Source organism: Cynoglossus semilaevis, chromosome 8, assembly GCF_000523025.1.
Source record: "Cynoglossus semilaevis isolate Cse_v1.0 chromosome 8, Cse_v1.0, whole genome shotgun sequence".
In the NCBI taxonomy this organism is placed as follows: Eukaryota; Metazoa; Chordata; class Actinopteri; order Pleuronectiformes; family Cynoglossidae; genus Cynoglossus; species Cynoglossus semilaevis.
In genome coordinates, this window is record NC_024314.1 from 28033991 (window position 1) to 28043458 (window position 9468).

Below are 9468 nucleotides of genomic sequence, written 5' to 3' on the forward strand. Positions count from 1 at the left end.
CTGATTCCACTGTGTCTCTCTGCCCAACAGTAGTCAGTGCTTCTCTGGCCTCACCTCTTACCTCCCCTACCTCACACATTTCCCTGTGCAGTCCATCATCCCCAGGTTTCACTTCACTGGCTGATCCCGTAGTGCCAGAGGGCCCACCGTCCCTGGAGGCCCCCTCCTCTACCTCGGTGCGGAGCCCGCCTTCAACCCCACATAGGCTGCCTCACTCCCAGTGGACCCTGGGGGTTCGGACTTTTGTGTTGGACTCCCACAGTTTCAGCGTCAACATCCCCCCTTCGATGTCCCGTCATTCGGGCCTCCCCAGGCAGAGCACCACAGATACGCAAGCCCCCGCCGCGTCACCTACCCCCACCAGACCCACTCCGCCAGATTCGGTGCCCTCTTCTCCGTACCGCTCACCACTCCACGGGCTCAGGCGCTCCATGTGGAGCCCCACCCCCCGAACTCGGCCCTTCTCCAGCCTGGCGCGCTCCTCTGCCCACTACTCCCCCTCCTCAATCTCAGCCTCCTCCTCCCACAACTACTCCTCTGCATATTACAGCCCCTCCTCCTCGATTGCCCCCTCCAGCTCCTACAGCCACTCCTCTCACTACACACCCCTGTACCCAAGGTACAACAGCTCTTATTGGCCCCGGCACTGACTGCTTTAAATCCTTTACTGCTGTTTAAGCCTTTTTCAGCCTTCATTAAAACTAAAACTCCCAGAATGCCTCTCTCTCTCTTCTTCACCTGAGAGGCTGGGGGCTCACGGAGAGGACGACACAGTGGTTTCCCGTTTCCTGTGCCTAAGCCTCGGCCAATAGGAACTGAATGTTTAGTGACTTTCCTCAGGGATTTGACACAAGGAGCACAAGCGCCTTCCTTTTATTCTGAGACTGCAGACTTGTCCACAGGAGGGCGACAAAACCAGACTTTTTAATGTTTTGTTTTTTTAAACAATCAGGTTAAGCACCAAACATGCATGACGTAATTAGAGACAGAGGCTTTAAGATGTTGAGTGGACACATGGAGGAGACTTTCACTCATTATAGAGAAAACCATGGACGTCTTCTGTTCAAACCGGGCTTCTTCACACTAAAGGTTTAGTCTGATTTAAACGGACGCAGAGGCACAACGTCTTTATTCTTACAGTGAAGGTCACAGAGTTTAACACACTATGTGACACACGGGCAACATCGATGGTATTAGGGTACATCTGTCCTGCTATGGTTTCTTTTTTTAACAAACAACCCTCCTGGTCCAAGTACTAAGTAGTCCAGTTCATAGTTCAGTATCAGAACTAGTCTGTACCAGTATACTGGACCCACTCATTACAGTGTCTGCATTACAGCTGTATGTGTAGTTCCAGAAGAAGAATTTGATTTTTTTAATTGGCAAAAGTTAAAAAAAAGAGTTCTTTGTTCGTCCAGACTGTAGAACGTATGTTAGAAATGTACGTAGCCTTGCGGGTGTCAACTACAATTCAGTTTTGAGGTCATTGTTACGTTTGGCTCTGAACACGGTTTTAAATATATTATTTATTCACCTCTAACTTTGGGTCATGATTTAATCATATTTAGGATTAAATTAAATCTGGATTAGTTGCAAAATTGATATGGTTAATTAAACAAGGACATTTACCTATTAATTTAAATTATTAACACCATATTATGTGATCTTAACGATTTCATTCCACTCATTTATCCTATTGCCTTTAAACAACGAGTAGAGACGCCCTCTAGTGGTTCACTTCTATGACCCCTGCTCCCTGTATGTCAGTAAACCCTGTTTAAGACTGTTTTTTTCCTTGGAGAAAGTACACATATCTGGAGCTTTTTAAAAACAAATATGCAGTAGAGTGAATGTTGTAAACAGGTCACGTGAATGATGAGGTCATGGTGTGAAAAATACTGTTGGAGGCAAAGAATGAAAAATCTTTCGGGATGTTATCGTCGGTCGGCTAAACAAAATGTTTACTGTGCTAGTAGTATCATGATTTTACTGCTGGTCCTGATGAAGTATTTGTAGTAGTAGTAGTTATGAATACTTGATGAGTAACAACTGTGGCCTATCAATGCAACTCACTGACTGTTCCATTCCTGTAGAGGGCGTTTGCCACCATCGACAACTTGTTCAGCTATGCATGTTCATGTTGGAATGTACTTTATAATACTGCAATGCCCCCCCGCCCCCCAACCTCCCCCATGAGTACGCACTGGAGAAGGACGTCCAGTGGTGGAGAACACTCTTAGTTTAACTGTGGTACAAAATAATTAAAGTACTAGTGCTAGTACTAGAGTGTCTCAGAAGCAGCCCCCGCTCTCCCTACACCCCCCCAAGAGGATAAACAGTTAAATGTGTCAAAGTAAACACTTGCAAAATTATATTTTGAGATCCTGTAAAACTTACAAAACGTAAACGCTCAAGATTAGCACACGCAGGAGCCATTGGTATTTACGCCAGTATTACAGCCAGTACTACAGACAGTACTACTACTACAAGTCAACTAGTAACAATCATTGACTGACAAGAGCCATTAATGTGATCCAAAATCTATCGAGACACACTTGGCACTCATGGCTGACAAAAGTATTGACTCAATGATGTAGCATCCTCCTGCGCCTCTGCTGCCATCTAGAGGCTCGTTATGTTTGTACTGCAGCGAACTCAGGGACCATAACATGACCTAGTAATTATACAGGAATGAGCTCCTAGGTTTTTGAGCTCGATTTTTTTTACAGCTTACGCCCATATCGCGGGACAACAGGTTTAATTTGCTTCTTTCCATAACATTTGCCGATAGTGGTAAGAGGGCGGGGCAACAACTGATGTATCAGAACTGAGGGAGGGGTGACAGGTGCGCACAGGATTTGAATTAAAGTGGTGTTTTTATTTAATTTAATTTAATATTAACGCAGCGTCACTACCACGAATTCAGTTGCGCATTTGTTTCAACTTTTATCTTAAAGCTCGAAAATGCACTGAGAATCTCCTTGTTGTGGAACTAACGTGTCTGTAAACACGGTACGTTTGCTGTCGGACACAGATTTTCCACGGACCGGACGTGTGGCGAATAAAACCGGCAAAATCAAATGAAAAATTGAAACGACGGACAAAAACACAATTTAAATCATCAAAACAATTTCAAACTCACCATAACGATGAACCAGCGACGGTCCCACTTTATCAAAACTTTTTTTTTCATTTAATGGTCGTAGGTTCCTCTCTTTGACGCCGTTAGCTGGAGTTGTCGCTTCAGTACAGAAACGGATGTAGTTGGGAGAGACATCCGGTCATGCTAAATATAAAAATATAATAGTGTAAAAATATAATAATAATAAAAAATATAATTATAATAATAATAACAATAATAAAACCAATATTATTATTAATATTAATTAAAAACAATAATACAAAATTAAAACACGATGTTATTTCTTCTTTCACTAACGGAGTGAACCGGAGTGCACGTTACACTGAACTGTCTGTACTGGACCTCTGTTTTCCAGATTGGCTCGACATACACACTACCGTATTCCCTGTGTCTGTGTGTGCCTTACAGTATATGTAGACGATAGAGTGTAAATAATTATAATCTGTTCTCAAAGACTGTAGCATTTTAGAACACGTTTATGTCTTTTTTGCTGTCTTAGATTTTTCTTTTCACACCTGCATTGATTCAGTTGTGTAACGACTTGGCCCGATTTCAACATTTTGTCCAAACACAGACTGACCGTGAAAAGTGGGTAAGACCCAGGGGTTGGCAGTGGTTGATGTTTTAAATGGGCTGCTCAAACTGTGACTTGTATTTATGAAAGGGAGGTCCGTGATTAAAAAAAAACATCTTTCAGATATACAGTACGTTTTTTTAACTACATGAAACATTATCGAATATATGAGTGGGGGGAGGGGGTGCAATATTGTGTGTATTGTGCAAAATATTTAAAAATGAACAGAAAAGGTTCAAGATGTTCTGGTGAGTAAAGAGAAGGCGTCTACATTCATGTGACTGGATAACAAAAAATACTGTGTAATACTGTGTTTTTAAAGTACCATTAGTAGAATATGAACCGAGGGTTTTCACCTTAGAGACTGAGGAAATTCAATTACTGCAATAAATTCATGAAGATAATCATTTGGCCAATATTTCACTGATGGAGTGTCACCTTGAGAGAGTATACGAACGTTTGTGCAGTACGTGTTTCACTGTAATACACACTTTTTTGTTTTATTTTCGACTGTCACTGAAACCTTTAAACCAACAGATCATTTTATCTCTCAGTTTCTGCACCTTCACCTTCTATAATACACGTTTTTAATATGCAACACGGAGCAGAAAGAGAAAAATCACCGGAAATGCGAGCTGATTTTGTTTGTCCCACTTGTGTTTACTTATATTTTTTATTTATTTTCACACCAACTGATTTGAACGTGTCTGTGATCTGATTGGTCGCTCACTCCTGCGCTGTGTTTCTCTCTGAAGGTTTGGTTTGGTTTTAACCTGTGCTTCGAAATTGAACAGCTTTGACTTGAACGGTTTTCTAAGTCGGTCAGCAGCTCCACAGCTGACGCTTCCTCTGACCCCTGGCGGCCGTGTGTACACTTTTATGTCAACTCTGCATTTCCTTAAATAAATAAAGAAATAAACAAATTAAAAACAACAAAGAAATCAACGGAACTCCTGCTGTGTGTTCAATGTATCGTGGACCAGATGTAATAACTTTACCTTCATAACCATGTGCCAGTTGGACCGTAGATAAGTTGACGTTCAGAAAATGGAATTTTACTGACACCAAGTGGCGAAACGACATAATAACCGAATTTTTCCTGAACACCAAGTGGCGAAACGACATAATAACAATGAAACGTCTGGATTGACTTAAAAACAAACAGAAGTCAGCGTCTTCTCCACACTGCGCCCCCCCCCCCCGCTCCCCCGGTTATTTAGAAGAGATACAAGTTTAATTTATTTTGTCAAATGTTACTTTTTTATATACCGATTTTTTCCTGCTCTGATTTCTTTCATCTGACAGCAAAAATAAATAAAACGTAAAAGTTTTTCTCCGGCTCAACATTGTCTTCTCATAACAGTCAGTTGTGAAACGTCACTCAGTCACATGTTCTCTCTGCAATGACTTTCAAAATAAAGTTCATGGTAAAAGTGTTTGGTCCTCCACTGACTGATCTCTCTAACATGACCTCTGACCTCTCCCTCCTCTGTGTGTCAACATTTCCCTTCTCGTCCTCTGCCTGGTCAGGAGCCCACTGTGGAGGGTGTCCCGTCCTCCCCCCCCCTTCCCCCCCCCCCCCGTTGCTGCTGACTCATGGCCTGACATTTTTCCACTTGGACGTGTTCGTCCTCCAACAACATCTCTGCAGGGAGCTGCTGCTGACACCTGCTGTTTCTCTTCTTCTTCTTCTCTGCAGAGCAACACCGTCCTCCTCATATTTCACTGATAACACAACGGCCTGACATTTTTCCACTTGGACGTGTTCGTCCTCCAACATCTCTGCAGGGAACTGCTGCTGACACCTGCTGTTTCTCTTCTTCTTCTTCTCTGCAGAGCAACACCGTCCTCCTCATATTTCACTGATAACACAGTACTGTGTGTATCTGTACTGTGTGTATCTGTACTGTGTATCTGTGTGTATACCGAGAACAAAAAAAAAGATGAAGCCAAAGACGGGATTACGTCATTTTCCTTTGGACAAGTGACGTTTCTCTGTCAAGTCACAGGTCAAGTCACAAGTCAAGTCACAGGTCAAGTGACAGGTCAAGTCACATGTCAAGTCCCAGGTCAAGTCACAGGTCAAATCACATGTCAAGTCACAGGTCAGGTCACAGGTCAAGTCACAAGTCAAGTCACAGGTCAAATCACATGTCAAGTCACAGGGCAAGTCACAGGTCAAGTCCAAGCCAAATATGTGAACTCAAATACATGTATGACCATTTTTTTTTTCAGAAAACAAATCCCTGACAGCCGGACGACGACGGTCAAGTCCAAGCCAAATATGTGAACTTAAATACATGTATGACCTTTTTTTTCCAGAAAACTAATCCCAGCTGGACGACAAAGTCACAGTGTAGCTAACATTAGCTTTGTTTACGGTCACATGGTTTAGAATTTATTTATTTATTATCGACTTTTTCAAATGTAAACATTCATTGCTGTAAAGAAAAGAAATTCAAAAATGTAACGGTACCGTGGCTGGACGTTCATCGTTCTCTGTCTGTTCACTGGCTGCAAAATGTCATTTCACAGGCGGAGAACGTGAGTGCGTGAGGTCAACACAGGGTGGCGTCGTATCACCAGGTCGCCTCAAAATACTACAAAGAAAAGGAGTGGAAAAACTTTTCACATATTGGCAGTTTTCAACCGAAACATTCAGAAGAGAAATCCAGACTGAACTGGAGTTTACGATTAAAATCACTGCAGTAATAATGGAGAAACCGTGACCCCGTGACCCCGGCACACACACACACACACATGCTGCGGCTGCGGCGGCGGCGGCTGTGTCCCCACAGGGAGACACCTGCAGACAGTGACTGATCGCTCCAGTCCGCCTCCTCAACAGTATCTTAATTAAAGTTCTACGTGAGGAACTCGGTGTCACCGGGCTGTCTGTCGCCTACCCACAATTCAGTTTGGTGAACGACAGAACGAGGGCGGAGCTGATTCTGCTGCCTCACCACTGATTCTCATCCTCCTCCAGCTTTTTGCCCCCCATCTCCCCTGAGGTGAGCTCAGAGAGAGGGGTAAAAAAAAACAAACTTCTAATCTCTTTAAAAGGAACTTTTCTCCTCAGGATGTTTTCCTTCTTGGCTCCTCCTCTTATCTGCAGCCTGTCGGTCCAACTCTGTCGGAGTCGCTCTGCTCAGAGGCGTGAGGCTCCGGCTGTGGCAGCAGCGTAATCACTTGTTGCCACACACTGGAGGCAAACTCAGTCTGATTCTTGAACTATTTCCACGGTTCATGGATTTTCAAAGCATTCAAATGCCCGAGTGGACGGTGGTGGAACTGGAGATATTTACCCCCAGTGGTAACGGTGAGGAGAGAGGATTCAGAAAAGATGGAGTTTATTTTCTTCACAAAACCTCAATTTCAGAGCCAAGCTTTAGACTTTCTCTGGAAAATACACAGTTTTAATGAAGCAACACTGGACCAGATATATATACACATATAATATATTTACATATATAAATATAGACATATGTATAATAAGAGTATATATAGTAGATATAAACACATATATACATATATAAATATATATACATATATGTATAATAACAGTATATATATACACGCACATATATACTGTACATATATAAATATATGTGAATAATAACATATAGTATATATAGACACATATATTTACATATATAAATATATACATATATTATAATAAGAGTATATATAGTACATATAAACACATATATACATATATAAATATACAGTATACATATATGTATAATAGCAGTACATATACACGCACATATATACTGTACATATATAAATATATATGTGAATAATAAGAGTATATATACACACATATTTACATATACTGTATGAATATATACATATATGTATCATAATGGTATATGTATACACACACATACAAACATATATAAATATATACATATGTGAATAATAACAGTAACATACATACCTCTTCTTGTATCTGCTCTATTTTTTTAATATTTAGTCTTTCTTTTTTCAAAGTCACTTTCATTTCCACATGGATGGTGGCGCTGGTGAGCTCGTCCTGCAGACCTGGATGTCTGTTTCCGAACTGTTCCATTGTCTAATAACAGGAAAATAGCGCGGGTGTTTTAACACGGATCATCTTCAGTTAAACGGCAGTAAAAGTCACGCTGACGTGACATAAACATAAACGTCATTTTCATGTTCTCTCGTTACTCGGGACGAGCAGCTCGGCTGTTACCGCGGTGTGTTTTACGTCTTAAATGGCGAAGGAACATAAATTATTATTTCATATAAATAGTAAAAGTCATTCACAGTTTTATGTCACAACGCCCGGCAGGTGGAGACATCTGTGTCACGCTATCAAATCTTTATTCTATTCAAATCTCCCCCATGTTGTTTCATCGCCTGTCTTTCACCTATACGGCCACTTGGGGTCAGTATTTAGCCATGATTCTTCTGCCAGCAGGCTGTAGGTCTTTTCAAATGCACAGATAAATATTTGGGAGAGAAACGTCGTTAACGTCGCCTCTAAAACGTCAACATCAGTCAAACGCTGAGACGTACAATTACGACGAACAATTACTACAGTGTTCGCGTGTTAATCACGGTGGTCAAAGCGCTGTTGATGGAGGAGCCAATCAGAACGCAGCGCTAAGTCTTTGTTGTAAAGAACCCGCAATTAAAAAAATACAAAAACAACATGTGGCGCTATTGTGTTAAAAATATATAATTTTCAAAATAAAACATTTAAAAAAAAAACAAACCCGATACTTTAATTTTAAATAAATAATTATATTTTAAAAAATTGCACAGATTAAAGTGTGTATTAACAGTTATATTTTGGATGCCTATTTTAATAAAGATAATTTACAAAAATAAAATATACAATTTAGTTTTATTATAAAGAAAATGTTGAGTAAAGAAAGTTTGGTATCATTTTAGAGTTGTTTTTTTTTTTCTGTGTAGCTCAAAGAAAAAGCAGTTGTTATTTATTTGTAACCAAAGTTTGTCCATTTCATCATCTGGATTTGTTTATGTTTCACAATCTTATAAAGAATGGACTGAAGAAAAATATTATTCACTGCAACTGAAATACTGCATAGAGAACAGATAAAAGTAAATACATTTTTTATTATTAGCTGATGATCTGACGTTCTTCTTCAAATGTTCTCACACGGAAGAACGCAATAATGAACTGGAAGATTAGAGGAAAAATAATGAAACTAATCAAAGCGTAGCGTTCACGTCACGTCGGTGATAAACGACCGCTGGAAACTCACTGCAGCCACTTACACAGGATTAGTCTGATAATTATAATGCATCATGGGAGAGCAGCGATGTAATTGTTGGCATCTCTAACTGGACGCTAACGTTACGCTAGGACATAAACTGGTCTGAATTACAAGAGGGAATGGATTTGATTCAGTTTACGGCGAGAAAGATATTCAGAAAAACATCCTCGTCAGAACGAATCAGTTGGAATAACGAGGGGATTTGAAGTCATTTTGTTCAATTTGTGTTTGTGCTCACGGCAGACGCAGCATTTAATTAATGAAAGTCTCTATGCTAACGATGCTAAACAACAATCCTGTTTAGTGGAAAAAAGCACATAATGAGTCATCGAGAGAGAGAGAGAGAGAGAGAGAGAGAGAGAGCACCAGTTGTTGTTTGGTCTTGAACCAGTGAACCCCCTCCCCGCCCCCCCACCATGTTGGTGTAAACCATGTGATTGACAGCTTTCACCCTTGAGCTTGGACTCTTTAGAAGCACGACA

General features: G+C 40.8%; 1 pseudogene; it reads left to right on the forward strand.

Moving 5' to 3' along the window:
• LOC103383044 (protein bicaudal D homolog 1-like) overlaps window positions 1-4790 on the forward strand; it is an 18938-nt pseudogene extending 14148 nt beyond the window's left edge.
• Window positions 4791-9468: the final 4678 nt, after the last annotated feature.